Source organism: Apis laboriosa, unplaced genomic scaffold (assembly GCF_014066325.1).
Source record: "Apis laboriosa isolate Shangri-la unplaced genomic scaffold, ASM1406632v1 scaffold39_cov144, whole genome shotgun sequence".
In the NCBI taxonomy this organism is placed as follows: domain Eukaryota; kingdom Metazoa; phylum Arthropoda; class Insecta; order Hymenoptera; family Apidae; genus Apis; species Apis laboriosa.
In genome coordinates, this window is record NW_025223140.1 from 2,659,857 (window position 1) to 2,678,955 (window position 19,099).

General features: G+C 43.0%; 1 protein-coding gene across 3 annotated transcripts in view; it reads right to left on the reverse strand.

Annotated features, from left to right (window-relative positions):
• Window positions 1-19,099, reverse strand: part of LOC122715634 (CUGBP Elav-like family member 4) — a 513,357-nt gene that overhangs the window by 214,032 nt on the left and 280,226 nt on the right. The gene's annotated exons all lie outside the window — the stretch shown is intronic.

Sequence of the window (19,099 nt, forward strand, 5' to 3'; positions counted from 1 at the left end):
TTTTTTTTTTTTTTTTTTTTTTTTTTTAATACACGATTTTTCGGAAACACACGCAGCGGCGCGGCGTGGCGTGGCGTAGCGGCGAGTCGGATGGCTGACTGGCGGAGAGCCGACGACTCTCGTTCGGTCTCGGTTCTCGGTCGTGGCCGTGGGGATCGCTGCTGGCTGGTAACACGCGCGGGAGGGTTGCCCGCCGGAAGGCTAAAGGGGGCGAGGAGGTGGAAGCCGAGGGAGTTGGTCGTTCGAAATCGTGGTGGTAGGGTGGTGGCGGCAACGGTGGTGGCGAACGTCGGTTCTGCACGACCATCGGAGGGAGAATGGTGAGCCGAGACAGACCGAGACAGAGAGAGAGAATATTTCGAGGAGAAGAAGAAGAAGAAGAAGAAGAAGAAGAAGGAAAAGAAGAGGAAGAAGAAGATAGGATAAAAGTTGGACCGAGATCGAGGGGAGGAAAGGAGATGGTAACGAAGAAAGACGTTCTCTCACCCCTCGAAACAAGGACGAAGAAAACGAGAAAGCGAGAAAGAGAGAGAGAGAGAGAGAGGGAGAGGGCAGGAGAAGAAGGAGAAGGTAACGGGGAGCAAGGTGGAGGGGGAAGACGCACGGAGCGGGTTGCTTCACCCTCCGTGTAGCGAAGTAGCAACAGGCGGCTGCCCGATTCTCTCTCTCTCTCTCTCTCTCTCCTCTGTTCCATCGTAGGGCCGACGAGCGTTGCGCGCCACGTTTCTGCTCGGCGGCAGGCGCCGCTGCCGTCGACGCTCTGACGTCACCGCATCGTGACGTAGGCGTGGTCACGGATGCGCACTAACACCTCGCCTGTCACCGTTGTCATAGTGACTGGTTCGCCGATGCCCGCGTTTCGCTGCCGGTACCGTCCCCGGCACACCATCTCCCTCGACCTGCTGCGTCGCCGCGCACCTCTCTCCCTCCCTCTGTCTCTCTCTCTCTCTATCATCGAGTATATAACCCCGCTACAACCCTCTCTCTTTCTCTCTCTCGTTGTCTTTGTTCCTCGCCGAGCGGAATACGTCGCCCACCTTTTCGACGAACGTCGACGGTGCGACGCGCACAGCTCGAAATCCATGGCGGAAAGAAGAGAAGAAGCGTGACCGGTGTAAGCGAGACGAGGAGAATATCTCTCTCTCTCTCTCTCTCGTCTAAGGGAGGGGGGAGGAGAGAAGATAAGGGTACGTATGTGTACGTACGTACGTGTACGCGTACATACGCGCGTTGTCACGGTAACCTCGGTAGCTGAAAAACAAGCCTGCGCATTTTTCAATTCGAATGCACTCGGTGGGAAGCGATGAGGTTATAATGAAGTCCCCGCATGCCCACCCGCTATGCATCGAGTTCGTGTGTTGCGTAACGCCCTGTATCCTGGACGCACACGAGGGGGGGGAAGGCTTTGTCGAAGACTTTTTTTTTACTACGTAGGTATTTCCTACGTAGTACGTAGGCACGTAGCGTAGTAGAATTTCTACAAGTTGCGCGCTAGGAATGCGAGAAACGCGCGTCGGCCCTTGCCTTCGTATTAAATCGCGCGCATGCGATCCTATCCCCCTCCCTCCCTCCCTCCTCTTCTCTCCTTTGGGAGGGGGGAGAAACACTTTTGCTCCGACGACTCTCGATCGTCACACCTCTGTATCTCTGGCATATCCGGTTACGCTACGTAAAAAGTTTGTCGATCACGACTTTTTTTTTTTTTTTTTTTTTTTTCTTTTTTTCCATTTCATTCGTCCCTTCTATCTCTCGATAAATTTTGGGTAGAAATTTCGGTGAGATCGGTGGCGCGTTATATTACGAATTATCGAATTATCGAGGAGGAAGTGGAAATGAAATTTTTGGAAAGGTGGTTTCGGATAGAGATTCCACACGGAAACTGGGATCGGTGGCGATTATTATGCATTAGAAACGTAGTACTATGGCTCACGCACCGTGAGCATCGACACGATCAAGTTCCGCCCAGAGCGTCTGTCCTATAGCTCGATTCAAACTCAGCCATTAGTCGCGGGGTAGCTGTTATATGTATCTGGGCCTAATGAGATTTCCATGTAGTGCGAATGAATTGCTGCGTAGCTACATAGATATCCATGTACATAAAGAGACACATGTATATATACATATATATATATATATATCGCTTCTGAGTGCTTACAGGTCGACTCTTTTGTGCTTCATTAGCGTGATTACTTTTAAATTACTTACGAACAGTTAATAAAACTGTGCGCCGGTTGCCAACTCGCGGCCAAGTACTTTAAAATTACAAGCATGTCGCTGGCTCGCCGAGTTGATAAACTTCGGGGTAAGGATAAGTTTTTCGAAGCGGCCGACGATTTTCAGTTGGATCGTTGACGTTAAGGATCGGCTACGTCATTCCAAGTTAAACGTTACGATGAAGTTGTACATTGTACAACGTAAAAAAAAAAAAGGAGAGAGAGAGAGAGAGAGAGAGAAAAGAAAAAAAGGGGAGGGGGAGGAAAATTAACTTTGTCAACGACAAAATACGTCGTTAAAAGCGCCAGCGTTGCGTACAACTTTATGACAAGCTTTTTTACTGCAAAAATTGCTTTACGAAGGGAGGGAAGGGACAAAGAGAGAGGGGAGGGGGAGAATATAAAAAAATTGCGAAATGAAATTTCTGATAAAGGATTGGTATGGAATGATATATATGTATTTTCTTCTTTTTTTTTTTTTTAGTTTAACGATTCTCTCTGTCGATTTCGCAGATTCGATTCGTAATGGAAAATAATTGTTAGAAAAGTTTCTTCGCGAATTCGCTTCCATTCGTTCGGATACAAATGGATTCTTAATTATCCTTAATTCGCGCCAAATCGGGGCTGCGAGCGTGACGAGGCAGCGCGACGCGGCCCGGTGTCATTAACGAAATAATGGGAATTAATTTTGATTAGTGCTTCGTTTCGGCAAATCAATCGCGCTCACGGGAAAGCGATTCAATTCCGCCATTATGGATTCCGATCGACAGACCACGCGCGTGCAATTATTTAATTCTGAAGTGGGTCCTTTCCGACAATATTTGCACACGCGTGTAAAATCATCGACTACACCCCCGCTGATTTTATACATTTTATGAAATATATATATATATATTCGTATTACATATTTTAATTAACCATTGATTCCTGTATTCCTGTATTCGTAACGTGACGATACGATTTCATGAGAAAAGAAAAAAAGAAGAAGAAGAAAAGAGAAGAGTAGTCAATTCGTGGAATCTTTGGTGAATTAAATAATTAATATATACGAGGATATCAAGTTATAAGAATAACGGTAAAAACAAATGTTTCTTTTTATCTCCTTTTCTTTCTTTAATACGCTCCCTGCTTCCGTATTCGGACGTAATTATAATAATACGAGGTACGCGATGATATATATATTATATATTATATCGGAAATGAAATTACGAGAGGCCAATAATCCGTTACATGATAATACGATTACCGAAACAAAGGAATTCATCGAAATAAAAGAGTTTAAGAGTTTTGCCCGGAAGAATCCGGGCAACAAGGAGTCTTTCCCTTCCCCCGAACGCTAATTAAATTTCGATTGTAAATCTTGTTAAACCCGATTCGAAACGAGCGTGGCTCGACGAGTAAAAACCGGCGAGATCGAGGATGCACGTTTGAGGATACGTTTGATACGAGAAGAAGAGGTAAAGAATTAAAAAAAAACTTTGGATATATATTTCGAATTGCAAGTTTTTCACCCACCCCACCCTCTCTCTCTCTCTCTCGCGATTCGGACGAGAGGTAATTACACAATAACGACGGTGGACACGGTCGGTTCGTGTATCCGTAATATAAGAGAGAAATAGGTTGGTGGGCACGGGCGGAAGGAGGGGATTGGTGCTTCGCAAAGCGATTCTATAAAGCAGAAAAAGCGGGAAAATACACGATTCTACGTACATGAAATTGAGTTTAAAAATGTTTGATGTTGATTGTAGGTAATTCAATCAGAGCGTAGCGAGTAATGAGACGGAAGCGGGGCTAAAACCCCCGGCTCGCTTGGGCAAATGCTCGTCGACCGCCCCCTCCACCCCTCGACCGTCCCTCTTCCCTCTCTCTCTCTCCTCCCGCCGCGTGGCCGATTTCCCTTCGCTCTCTCTCTCTCTCTCGCTCGCTCGCTTCGCGTGTCTTCGTTTCTCGACTTTCCGCTAGCGAATTCGTTCGTACCGTGAATATGAATTAAGTTGATACGATTTGGACGATCTAGCAGACGGGAGGGGAGGGGAGCAAGGTAACCAAGAGCCATTATATCGAAGCAAATCGTCCGGTGCTGATTTTCCCTAAAGTGGATCAGTGTGCATCGCTTTGGAAGGAAACCGGTGCGTGCGTGCGTGCGTGTGTGTGTGTGTATATATATATATATATATATATATATATATATATATATATATATATATATCCACGCGATGCGGTTGATTTTAATAATGAGAGAACCGCGTTAGCCGAAATCATTTTTCCGCCAAACGAATTTTTCCGTGCCTCGAGATCGTAATTAAAATAAACGACGAGGAGAGGGGGTAGTTTTGCCGTCCCCCCGATGAAAAGTATTGAACAGTGTGAAGATTCCGAGGCTGGGTGGCGTTTTATGATGATAATTTTTCGAGACGATTCTTGTGAGGGTTAAAATAAATGGTGGGAGGGCATCGTTTAGAGTTTCGAAAAATAGGGGAATTCTCGGTGACTGACAAATATCACCAGTCCCCGGAATACCGATAGTCATAGGGAACCGTTTACTCGCTCCACTAGGTATCCTCGCATTTTTACTTTCGAGGAATTTCAATTTTTCTCAATGGCATTTTCGTTTCAGCCTCTGAGAGATTCTACGAATATCTTGCCGAGATATCTTATCGAGATTTTTCTATCTATAACGATTCCACGGCATCGTTCTTTCAAACCAACGTTTACGATCGGCTTCAACCCCGCTTTACGACTTCTTACCCCTTTCGACTGTCCCCTCTTCCGTCCTTCATCAATCCCTCCTCTTCTCCTAGCCTAATCCCTCACCGAAAAAGACAGACGAAACTCTGTCTTTCCTACATTACTCGAAACGATACGATCGAAACAATTTTTTAAATTCTCCTTTCATCTCTTATCCTCTTTTACCACGTCTAGGTTCCACTATTTTTATATAACTTTATCCTACCCGCGCGCGAATAACCAAGATCGATCGTGCCGCCCTTCCATTTATTACACCACGAATGGGATTGTATTACCCGTAACATTTGCGTAGAGCGAGAATCTCAGATGCGACGATTGTAAAATATTACGGTTTGCCCATAAACGCATCGATCGATCGATCGTAGAAAGCATCTCCTACGATGAGTCTACGATCGCTCTGCGAAAACTACGATTTCTTCGCTTCGTGATGACGGATGCAAACGTTCCCCGAGGAGGAGGATTTCGTTACGTTCTCGTAAAGGATTCTTGGAACATTGGGGAGAGGAAGGAGAGAAAAAGCGGCTCGATACTTAATTCCGTAATTCCGTTTAAACGCTGTATCGCCGAAGGGAAGAGAAACGGGGAGGGAAGAATGGCGGGCAGCGCGGAAAATGAAATCCTTTTTTTAGCGAAGCCTCGTACGTAGAAAGGAAAGGCCCGCCTCATCTACGGCATCGGATTAGCGTAAAATCGAAGGGCGCTGACTTGGTCGCTCGTAAATTGGCTACAAAGTTTGGAGAGAAGGCGGCTGGCGGCGGCGGTGTCGGCGAGGCACAAAGGGAATCGATTCGCCCGTTGAATCGCGATCCACGCTTCGCCCTCCTCTACCCCCTCCTCCTCTCTTCTACGCCATTTTGTCTTCCCGAATCTGTGACCATCAGCATGCAAAGTGGATAAAGTTTCTAGACTACACTCTCCGTCGCCCTTTCTTTACCCGCTTCCGATTCCTATACCTGGCCTCGCGCCACCGATCCGACTCCACCACCCGCCATCACAGTATCAAGCGTTCCTTCTCGTCTCGTTTCGCTCCGTTCCTATTCCAGATTGTTTCTCGCCACCTCGAATCCTTTTCCCTCCCTTCTCGCATTTTTCCTTCTTCCCTCTCTCTGGCTAAGCGGAGAGATCGGTTTTACGATCGGTCGGTTCGGTGTCGTATCGATACAAGGAGATTTCGAATAGGAAGAAATTCGGGGAGAAATCGTGAAATGTGTGCTGGAATATGTATATAACTGGTCGAATATCGGGGGCGGGGGGGGGTTGAATTCGAATTATCGCGAGATTTCTTTTCTTTCTTTCTCTCTTTTCGACCCTGTGTCCATTATTTGAGTAAAATCGCCTCCCCAAAGTTTAAACCAGTGAAGTAAATTGCGAGATTGATTCGATTTTCGAAGTTTATTAAACGCCTTTCGATTATCGTCGAGCTGTAAATCTGAATGTGCTATGTAATTTTAATATCAATGGTTATTAATAGATCGTGTTTTGGCGATTTGGTATCAATTATTTTCTGGAGATTATAATTTTTCTAAAATAAAAACCGTGACGTTTGAAACGGAATAATCCGTTTCATCGATTATACCGTCTCATGTATTTCAAAATCCATTAATCCGTGGCGATTGTCGCAAAGTATTTCAATGAGGATAATTACCATGAATCGATTGCACGTAATAATTCTTCACGCGTGGATAAAATTTTGTTTTCCGCGCGGACAAAGACGCGCACGAATCACCTGTTGAAACGAATTTATCTTTTATCATCGCCGCCACGATATGTCGACTCATCATCCGGTGCTAATATTCGCAGATAGACCGTGCGAAGACAAACAGTTGTCCTGCACGCGCTGTCGTATTATCAGTCGTAAGAGTGCGTCCGAGGGGAACGATTAACACTTTGTCCAATTCGTGAAGATTAATAGTGGATCCAAAGAGATGCGCATTTTTAATATCGTTAAAGTGTAATAAACTTGAAAAGTTGTACCTTCTTTCCATCGCAAGAAATCGTAAATCGACATTTGTTGATACATTCGAACGTTCGATTAAATTTTATCGATTGAGAAAAGAAATTAATAGATATCGATTGTCCGTCGATACGTATTATTATTTTTTGAAGAGAAGGAAAATGAGATGATTAAATTCGCGATACGCGGGGTGGAATACAAACAGGGAGGGAGGGAGGGAGGGAGGGAGGGGGAGGTCGCGTTGTGCAAAATTTTACTCCTAATTAAAAACAGAAACTGGAAATAGTTTTTCTCGTTATGAAAATTTCACAACTTCCGCCCCACCCTTTATCTCCGTTTGAAATTCCTCACTTTGAGGAACAACGAATTAATTTATCACGTTAAAACTCCCCAACGTCAATTAATATTTCTACAGTTTATTATAAATTTACGAGGCTCGCTCGAGCTCTTGTCATTCCGTGTTTTCCACGAACGCACGACGATCGTTAGGAGCGATTCCCGGTATCCAAAAAAAAAAAAAAAAGAAAAAAAAAAAGGGGAAAAAAAAGGGAGAGAGAAAGAGATAACCGAAAAAATACAAATAAATAAATAAATAAATAAATAGAAGAGAAGAAAGCTTCCGTCTCTATATCGATGGTGTCGCGTTTTCGACGAGTTTCACAATTTTCACAGACACAGGCCCTCGCCGTCCTACGCGTCAAGTATTATCGTATCACCTGTCGCCACCCCGATGACGCCTCCTGCACCGATGGCAATTCAGTTGGTGCACGCTTGTGTGCACGCTTGTTACGATGATGCAGACTTCGCAGAAGGGCATATACACGCGGGACGAGGGCAAACAGGCTGGGGAGGGGAGGGAGAGGGGTCAGGATTGTGCTCGTACGCGCACAATAAGCCGGAGCATCGGTATTCGCGCGTAATAACGCTATAATAGGGTCAATATATTAAGTCTGTATTTCTCGACTGTTCGCCGGCAAACAAGCGCCGCAAACGAGCCTACACGCGCATATATAAGATGCAAAGACACGCATCGATATTATTATTTACGCCGAGGGAATACGGAATAAAGTGTACACGTATTACGTATACGTATTAAGTGTATACATATAACGGTGGAATATCGATATTATATACGATATAATATATCGTGGCTTGCACGAATTAGGAATGGATCTTTTAAATTATCGTTCAAGTATGGATGATATTTGTCGAGAGAGGAAAAATTCTATGTTTGGAGGCGAGAGAGAGAGTAGATACTTTGAAAAAAAAAAAAAAAAAAAAAATCTATATAAGGGTCGGTTATTTATAAGAAGAGGATTACCTTGACCTTTAATCCCCCCTCCCCCAGGTGCACGGAATTTTGTTTATGAGTTAACGCGCTTGCGTCTCGGGTATCGGAATTATCCACCGGTGGATGGTTAAAGTATATTCGAAAAAATTGATGAAATTTAACTGGACAATTCTTATTTTAGCCGACCAACCATTCTACTAGGATAAAATTCTCCTTTGCTAGGAGAGGAAGAAGAAAATAGTGAAAAGATGTTTTTCAAAAAAAAAAGAAAAAAACTTGGCGGAGGAATGGAACGTCGATATTCATTAAATTTCATTTCCCTCGAACTTTTGGGAATTGCGAGAGGAATTTAAAAAGTCGTTCGAAACTTTTGAATAAACGAAGAAAAGCGTCTCAACGCGTCTTAACGATACAACTGCGAAACAACTTTCTCGATCTCTCATCTCGTCTGGAGCGGAGCGAAGAGCGGCAAGGTGGTGTAGGTACGGCGAGAGATTGAAGTCGTCAAGGTGCGGGCAAAAAGCCCTGGTGTATTACGGTGTCCGGGCGGAGGCCGATCGTGCCTCGAGACACGTTATTCAATTACGGGGCTAAGAGGTGCAGAGCGGGACGACGACGGGCCATTTTCTCTTCCCCTCGAAGAGAAAATGTCCACTCGAGAGAGAGAGACAGAGCTGCCCTCTATCGGGGGCATCTTCGTTTCCTCCTCCTCCGTTCCGTCCTGGAACCGATTCGAACCGGATGGACACCAGATGGACGAAATTAGAGGCGAGGGGGTTCGATATATCGAATTTATGCTGCTCTCGTTAACACACCCTTCCTTCCTTCCTTCCTTCATTCTCGAAGAATTTGTAAATCGTAGTATTTGGATTTCGCGACGAGTCCAATTTCGGGGACGAGTTAAAAGCTCAGAAGGAGGAGAGGCGGTTCTCTACTTGTCGAAACAAGCGAGGTTAGGTTTGAGGACGTTTTGGAGGAGGGGGCGATTGATGTTAATAAATTTGAAGCGAGGAGTGGAAATTAAACAATCGGTATGTCCCGACACGTGCATACGTACATAGGATTAGTACACGGGGACCGTGTTTAAACAAGAAGGGGGGGGGGAGGTGGTACGAATATGGCGCAATATTGTCTCGATCCCCGCGTATAACGGGATAAACGATGTATATGTACACGGAACAGCGATATTTCCGATCCGGCCTCCGATTAAACGTGGTAATAGAGCGAGGAGAGCTTCCGATTCCCTTTCTCTCTCTCTCTCTCTTTTTTTTAATTCCGAGCCAAACCCCTCTCTCCCCCTCGCGGCCGCTAAAATTTTATCCCGTACCGCTCCATCATTCGTCCGTTAATTGCCTTACCGCGCTCATGGCTCAAAGTGAATATTTCCGATAAAGTGGGGCCGATTTTAGCCGATATATACATACGTATATACGTTCGAAAAGTACGATTTTAGAATCGGTAAGATACTAGGGGATACTTAATAAACGTTTAAAAAAAAAAAAAAAAAAAAAGGAAGGAAGAGGAAGAAAAAATAAAAAAAAAAAAAAGGAAAGGGAAAAGAGAAAACTTCGCCAATTAACGAAATGACATCTACGTGACTACGTAGGTGAAATGTTATGGTTGGCGCGGGGCCAACAAGTATTTACGAAAATATTACTCGACGGTTTCCTCGTTGAGTGACGTTGCAATTAAACACGAGTGAATTGTTTTTTTCATGAAACGAAGGTAAATATTATTTATCGACAGGAACAGGTAATTAATCTGACAAAGGTTCGACAAATAACACGACCGGCACACTAAAAACATTTGCGCGTTCTAAAGCAAACATGTGACATATGACGGTATATACACAACGTCCAAGCAACTTTCGAAGCAACGGCCGAAAAAACAGGTTTTTTGCGCCCTGGCTAATAAACAACGGATAACGGCGGCATCATTATATTTCCTTTCAACGCAATCACACCGTCGCAATCAACCTGTCGAATCCTTTCAACCTCCTCCCCCTACTCCTTTCCTTAATTTTCACCGCGAGATAAATGGAAAAAACGCGGGGATATGAAATTTGTTTAAATAATAATAATAATAATAATAATAATAGTAACAACAAAGATTAAATTGTCACGTCAGAACGGAAAATTCGCGCGCAAGTTAATTTTACAACGAGATATATATATATATATATATATACAAGGGTTGACTGTTAGCTTTATATAGGATTTTAATGCAGTCGTTCTATAAAGAGTAAAGTTAACTCGTCGCGCGGGGGACGTCTGTCTTTGTTGACCAAGTATTTCCCGCAAGACGTAACGAGGGAGCCGACTTCTTCCAGCGGGAAGTGGCAAGTTTTAAAATCACCTTCCAATCGGATAAACGTAGAATTACTCTGATTTGCGCTGTGATTCCCCGCCGACACGGCCCTGCTCTTTCCCAACCCACGGGCCAAGGTCTCCGAGCAGCTAAGATGACAAAGTTTCCGCTACGGTGACGCTCCCATCCCAGAAATAACTCCGTCCCGTTATTTCTCTTTACCAACTTATTTGCCATGCAATATCTCGTGATATAATCTGCCGTCAATTTTCGAATTTTACTCCCGAGTTTTAATAATTCTTTTTCCTTTTTTTTTTTTTTTCTTTTTTCGAATTGGATTGGAGATAACATCCCTTGCAACGCGTTTGAAATATTTTATTCATTTATTTAAGAGATAGGCGTTCGAGAGGTTAATTAAGAACCGCGATTTCGTTTTCGGATAATCTATCGTGTTTGATCTGCAACTTGATATTATCAAGCAAACGTTCCCAATTGTTAACGCAAACTTTGGCAGATGATCGTTTACTCGGTGAGCATCCACGCATAACTTAAACAAGCGGGAACGGTGTGGTGGAAAGTTAGAAATTTCTGTACCCGATGTTAGACTGCTACTGGCAAATATATATGTTTTTCCTGTGTAATTTACGTAACGCGTGTAAATATTTCATTTATTAGAGAAGTTTGCGTTACGTTACCCATTGGATGAAAATTCAATTCCACTGTCTTCGCTATTTCCTTTTTTTTTTTTTTACCGATTTCGAACGATAATTCCGCTTATTTCCATAAACGAATTTCTCTCTGCTCGAAGGAAAGATTCTCGACGAGAATGTTTGGAGAGCGAAAATAAAACGATAATAACGAACGAAAGGGGGAAAACGAAAGAAAGAAAAGAGAAGAGGAAAGGAAAACCGCAAAGGATAGAAAGAAAGTAAGATCTACGAATCTGCGCTGCATGAATAACATGCATTTATGCAGTGCCGACGCAATATGTAAGAAGTCTCTTCCTCCCCTTATCCGGATGGACCAGGGGGAAGCGACGGTGCCTCCATATTTTAGGGGACACGACAAAGTGCTCGACCCGCGTCCCACTTCCCGCCCACGTAGCCTATGCATTTATGCAATGACGGGATAATTTCGCGCCTACGCCCATGCGACATCACGCTCGATTTCCTCTTCTTCCCACCGAGAATTTCGAAAAATACGATGCCGGGTGGAATAATCCATCCGCCCGATTTAACCTTAACACTTTGCCTCCTCTCCCCCAATAATTTGAGGAACTCGAATTCGACAATTGCAATTCGTTAATTGCGTATAACGAATCGCGTGGACAAACCACGGTCTGCAATCTTAAGCGATTGAGCTCGCGCCCATTGTGGCTTTTTCCACGAAAAAGCGAAACGAAGATTCACCTTGCGGATGAGAATCCATTTTACTCGCGTGGCTGACCCCTCCCCCCCCCCGCATAATAACCGTTAAGAAAAACATTACCGGCATATATATATATCGCACAATTTGTTTCTGTCAGTTGCACGTGAATAAAACTATGAATACGGGCCGCCCTTTATTTATCGGCATTAAAACCCCGCACGTCCGTCCCGACGACGGAGAGAGAAATGGGAGTTAATTAAAACTGAAATTCAAGTTTTGCCCCCCCCCGGGTGAAGTTATAGGGAACCTCTCTCTCCCTCTCTCTCTCTTTCTCTCTCTCTTCTTAGAAACGATGATATTAGATCAGTTGAAAGTTTTACCATTTAATTAGGAGGAATTTCATTTGCTCGCAACAAAATGAGAAATTCACCGTAATCAATGCCGAGGAAAGTCGTTCTCGTGTACAACACGTTGTTACGTTAAAGTAATCACGAAATTTCCCCTAACTATTCTTCCTCCAATTTATCCCAGAGCTTGCCGAACGAAACTTACGAAACGCACGACGGCCAGATTTTTAAAATCCACGCGAAGAAGAATGAAAACTTTTCTTCCTCCTCTTCCTCTTTTTAACAACAATGTGCAACGACAATGTGCACAATCGTCGTGAAAACGCGATCGAGATCACGATTCGTTTGAAAAGGGGAAAATCGAGTTTGGCGAGGAGAGGGGGGGGGGGCAGGCGGGGAAGCGGAGATGAAATTATAGATATTGGTGTAGGCGCGTTATTATTATATTGCGGGCTCGAATATTCGGCGGGCGAGAGAGATATCGAGGATTGGTTGTTAGTCGGGGAAGAGTTAGGATAGCCCCGTGATCCTTAGAGCGAGCGCGAAGGGGTTGGGGGCCGATCGAGGGGAGGTCGCACGCGACGAGAGGGTGCTCTGCTCCGGAAAATGACCTGTCACTCGCGACACGTCCCTTCTTCACCCCCTTCACGTTCACGCTCGCTTCTCCCTCGCCTTCCATTCTCCTTCCTCCCTCTCCTTTCGTTTCTCTCGTTCCACGATCTTATCCCCTCTTTCTCTCCTCTCTATTTCTCGCCTTTTTATTCAAATCCTCCCGTGTCATCTGAGAATCAAGCGACGTTCATCCGTCGCATCACGGACAGAATTTAAGGATAGGAGAATCTGTTCCCTGAGGGATTCTGTCTTTTCTTTTTCTTTTTCTTTTTTTTTTTCTTAACCGATTATTATTATTCAATTATTATTCTCGCATTGTTGTTTTGAGAAAAGTTTAACAATTGATGAGAGGAAATATTTTCTTGTTTGATGGCGACGAATAAAATCATGTTCCCCTTCGGGGAACGAGGAGGAATTCTTTATTTTTTTTTCTTCCTTTTTTTTTTTTTTTTTTTTTTACAACATATCAATATGTGTAATATATCAACGCATATTCGAATATTAAAAAACTGTTCAATTTTAAAGTTGCAGAATTTTATAAAGCCAAAATGTTCAGAATACGTATTCCAATAACATCGTATCGCGTTATGAAATAGTTATGAAATATTTTACGAAATAATTTTTTGAAAAACGAGCGGCATGGAAATTATATGGAGTGACACGTAATTATTAGCGTAGCTGAAAAAAAAAATTGATTTCAAGCAAAAAAATAAATAAATAAATAAAAATAAAATATAACATTTTTTTCGTTCCAGAATTTCGTTCTGCAAAAAATTAATTTTAAAAATTCATTAAAAACACGTCTATCGCTTTATTATTTTCAATTTTATCAACGCGTAACAATAAAATTGCTCAAAAAAAAAAAAAAAACAACAGAAAAAAAAGAAAAGTAAAAACGAAATCTTTCCTAAAGATAACGCGCTAATTGCTTTTTCCCTTCGTTATCAACCACCACTGCGTTCTTTTGAAATTGATAACCCGTAAGAATTGATAATTAAGAAAGATAATAAAGCTGTACGCATGTCATAAATAATCCTTCTTTCTCCGCCAAAGTTTTCAAAGTCATCGTGATTATATTTTTAAAAGCTACGTGCAGCAACACTGTCGATGACAGTAATTAAGACACGTAACAATGTGATTAATCGTAATCGCGTTGTAGATAAAATTATGGGAAAAAAGAGACGTGTATTTAGAAGAATTGACAAAAGTAATCGTACAATAATTTTTTTCTTTCGTTTCGATAAAGGAGGAAAAAAAATTTGTCACGCACGAAGCGAAAACGAATTTTCATTTCGAATTTTTCTAACAATTGCTATATTTTTAATCTCGATTTAATTTTATTGATATTGCGAGATAGAAACTGCGAGATCGAAGCCTTTTTATCATTTAAAGTCAGGGCATATAAATTGGAAAGTTGAGTAGATTATGGAAGTTAGTTTAGAAAGGGATTATGAAAATCGGTTTAATTGTGATGGGAAAGAAAACTGAAGATCAATTGCGCTTCATTAATATGCAGCCAAGACGCAAAGTTGATCGGTTTCGAAAGGTAAACGAAATGAAATCTTATATTATTCCGATTCAAAGTTCTTCCGGATATTACGAGGTTATCGTTAACGAAATGGAGAAAAACATGGAGGGATACGATAATAATAATTCAACTTGACCGGCAATTAATTTTCAATTTAGAAAAGAAAATTCGTTCAAACGAATTTAAAACTTACTCTGATTATTTTTCCACTTAAAAAATCGCGAGAATACGAAATCGTAGAACAATTTTTGCCCAAAAAAAGCCTTTCACTTACTTCAGCCTCATCAATTTTTTTTTTTTTCAGGTTTTACATTAAGAGAAGGAAACTGTCGAAAAAAAGCTATAACTCCTCCGAAGAGAATATGCTCTCAACTTTCGTCTGAATGATAAACTTTTTCTTTTACTTTTTTTTTTTCTTTTATTTTTTTCTTTTTTTCGTCCCCGGCAAATTTAAATTGCTCGCTATCGAAGACGCTGTTCTTTATTCAACACTGTCGCCAATCGACGCCCTAACATTACGGAATAGGAGACAAATCGAAATGAGCGAGGGGAAAAAAAAAAAAAAGAAAAGAAAAAGAAAGAAAGAAAGTCGTCCCCGAAGTCCCATCGTGAATATCGAAGTAGACATCGAAGGGACGTTAAAGTACGGATATTTTGAGGAAATCTCAGCTATATAGGAAAACTTGTTAACTACGAGCATCTCCCTTATTTTCTACGGATCGGGAAACTTTGAAATTACATCAACCATTATCTTTTATTAATCATTTCGTGGACGAAATCCATTTTTAAACATCACTTTGCGCGAGTGGAAAATATAATTCTCCCGGAACGGAAATAATTCCGCGATTTCACTCTGATTAATACGATTAAACAAAGGATATTATTTTACAATCAGCCATCAAATCTCCAAATTTATTTATTTATTTATATACATAAAATCGTTTACTCGACAACAACATCTCCTTCGTCTTATATATCTACAAACTATCTACCGGGTGTCGCGAAACACTCTCGCCATTAGAATAAATTCTTTCCTCTTTAAATTTCCAAAATTTTATTATTCCAGATTACCCAATTGTCAATTCCAAATTAAAATTAGATCCTCTCCCACAGCTTTCGACGCCTGATTTCCTAAACTGGAATGCGAAAAGTGACTCTTTCTCGAATTCCAATTCGAATGAATTCCAATTCGGTGAGAAGTTATGAAAAATTATTCGCACGCCTAACAGCATATCATCTTCAAGGTTCCTTCGTATCCTTGGTTGATCAATCCGTGAAATATAAACGCGTCTCGAACGAAGAGCAGAAAGAGAGAGAGAGAGAGAGAGAGGGATGATCCACGTAAGAAGGTTTCGACGTACTCCATACGGTGTAAAATGCCGGCAGTGGCGTACTTACTTGGTCTCGTGCCCAAATGGTATGTCAGGGCAGATCAATACATTCTTGTACGGCTCACCGAATTCGCACGACAAGAGTTGCCGGCTTCGTACTGTCTGTGACAGCCTCGAATATAGAAGGGGACCCAATAAATCCTTAACGGTAATACAAGTAGTCTTCTTGCGCTTCCATATTCGATTACAGATTCGTACGTACCGATTTCCTTTCCTTTCCTTCCAAGCCCACTTGTCGCATAAATGTTTTCACCTAGTTCGTTTCCTCCCCATAAGTACTCCATAAGTGGCGGAGTTAATTTAATATTTTTTTCGACCAGACGATTTAACGAAAATATTATTTGCAGAAATTTCGCGCAAATATTATCGGGCAAATTTGATACGAATAAACTGTCAACGCCAGTGTCGCGGGCAAAGAAATGTGAATTATAGGATGCGAACACGGGGAAGGGCGGGAACAAAAAGAAAATCTGCAAACGACGTGGTTCGACCGAAGGTTCTTCTCTTCCATTTTGGTATATGCCCAACCATTATCGTGCACCCGTAATTTATATATCGGCATACTCACGCTACATCCTCCCCCTCTTTCCCTAGTTTCGAGGGCGTTAGTTGTAAGAACTTGGTATCTAATGCGTATCGCCGTTGGTGGTGCTTGCCAACCTCCCCCTAACCCTCCCTTTACCGGCGTTTTATGGTTCAACCTATGGGAATCTATAGGTTGGATACGCCACCAAATGCTAATTGTTCGACAACTTTCCTGGAGGAGGACAAGCTCAATAGTCGTTCCAGAAGGTGTGGATTTCTTTTTACCACGTTGGTTAGTAGTCTCGAAACGCTTGTTAACATTTGAAAGCGTGGAAAGCGTTTTCCATTTACAGTTCTAAACCTCTTTCGACTCTGCGATGAATCTTTAATGCCACGAATTATATTCCTTCCTCCCTAAAAATGTAAAAAATGAAATATTTTTACATTTTCACAAACACTCCATTTTCGAACGATAAACAGGTAATTAGACGAGAGGATCGATGGAGAGAATCGAATCGATCGTGGAATACGATCGGGAAAGGGGAAATGTTGAAAAGCGGAGGAGGAGGGCGATCCACGGAGAGGAATGTCGAGGGAGGCTTAAAGTCGAAATGGGCAAGAGAGGACCGCAGCACAGATCGCAACGCGCAATAATGCCTTTACTCTCGGAATGCCGACGGCACGTGTAAGCCCGGCTGAACGATGTAAGCCTGCCTGTAAACCTCGGGTGAACCGAAGCAGAAAAAAAGAGAAAAGGACGGGGAGATTAAAAGCGACAGCGGACCGGCGAAGACAGAGGGAACCCTCTCTCTCTCTCTCTCTCTCTCTCTCTCTCTCTCTCTGGGAGAGAGGGTTGCCAGAACGAAAAAAAAAAAAAAAAAGAAAAAAAAAAGACGAGGGGGCGAAAGAAATCGACGCGAGCGCAGTAAAAATCTATCGAATCAGTTTAACGAGCGTACGAGGGCTATAAATCAGTTGTTGTTTTTTCGTCGGGAGGGGAAGGGCGGAATCGAGGAGGGAATCGGGGAGAAGTGTCGGAACGCGACGCGATGAAGGGGAGGGCAGATGCATTTTACGAGCCACCGATGTCCTTTCTCACCCCTTCCCCTCCCTCGCCACCCTTTCTTCGACGTTTCCCCCCAGATGCAGTCGGTCGCGTCCACAACGCGGTGAATTGATTTCGGTTATTTCCCCGATCATCTCGTCGAGTGACTCTCTCCTTTTACATGGACAATTGATTATTATTGCTATTCCGATAGCCGGCGATCTGGATAACGGGGTTGGGTTGGTTCTCGACTTCCGCCTCCCCGCCTATCTCCCCACTAGGGATTTCTCCTAGTTCTGATCCGGATTCGACCGTGCGTAGTCGTTATTGCCCTAAGCTTCGCGTAATCTTCTGCAGACAACGGCCAACGAAAATACACCCCTCGTACAACCATGGAAGCGTATTAGAACGCGATAACGGGAGCATTATAATACTTGGATACTTGTTTTGATATTCGTTCCCAACATACCATTTCTCATCTTAATTCGCGTTTCCGAAATTGAAGAAATTATTCCCAAGGATATATATAATATACGTACGATTCGAGATTCGAGAGTAAGGGGAACGATTGTACGATTGTAATCCGGTAATTGAAAAAGTGGGGGATTTTCGCGCGGGGTCCGAATTCATTATACACAAAGGCAAAGGCAAAGTTTCTGTCGGATAAATATCAAAGGGAGTTTTAAATAAATATATCGTAGCGTAACAAGATTAATCGCCCGTTTCCCCAATTTAAATTGCACGGTATTGCGCTTTGTACAAAAGTCGCGAAAGAAGAATCAAAAAGCTCGGGAAAACTTGGTTGTCGAAATGGCTGCCACGTAATATAACCGTGCCCGCCGATCTCTCGTCCGCATGGGTGGCATGCATTTTTTCCCCCTCCTCTCCTCTCCCGGTTGCATCCCGGTGTTACGCATCAATGTGAAACCGTTCGAGACAGGGAATTCAATTAACAAAACAGCGATTGCGAGACAAGCTGCTTGCGGGACCGACATTCGCGCTCGTATTTCACCCGACCTCTGCTTTCCATTGGGGGAGCCAGGGGGGAGGAAAAAAGAGGGAGAGAGAGAGAGAGAGAGGGATGGCGCGAGAAAGAGCAACGGAAAAATGTTTCCGCCAAGCAGCACGAATTTATGGATGAACAATTCTATCTCCGGTTAGCTCTTGTTCCTTCGCGTGTATTGGCCGGCCTCACCTCCGCATCTGCGCCAAACCAAGGCCGTGCAAAGGTCGCTCGCGACTCCAGACATGAATTATCGCCGCACCCTAAATATCGTGCTACCACCCCCTTTTTTCACCCCATTTCCTCGTCCAACCTCGTCCAACGATCCCCAACGCGGAGAAATATCGGTCGACTTTCCGATTTGACGATTTCGCGTGTCCCTCTTTTCGTTGAGAATTTTTGTTTTATATATATATATATATATATATATATATATATATAAAGGGAAGTAATGTAAATGTGCTTTGATTTCTACTTCTTTTCTCGTTTTCCCACGTGACGCGCAGAAAAATATTCGAGGGAAGGAAGAACAGGTTAGTTTCGTTTGAATGAATGAGGAAATTACGGGAACTATTTTCGTATATTTTTCTTGGCCGCGACACGGCGCGGCTTTCAAACTGCGATTTCACGGGTAAAACGTAGGTACAAATGATTGCGGTGTACCAACACAGGGAGGTCCTGACGTTTTCATTATTCGATTTACAACCCTTTCTGGAAATTCAGCGGGACCGTGACATAAAACTAACTTTGCGCCGGCGAGAGGCGAG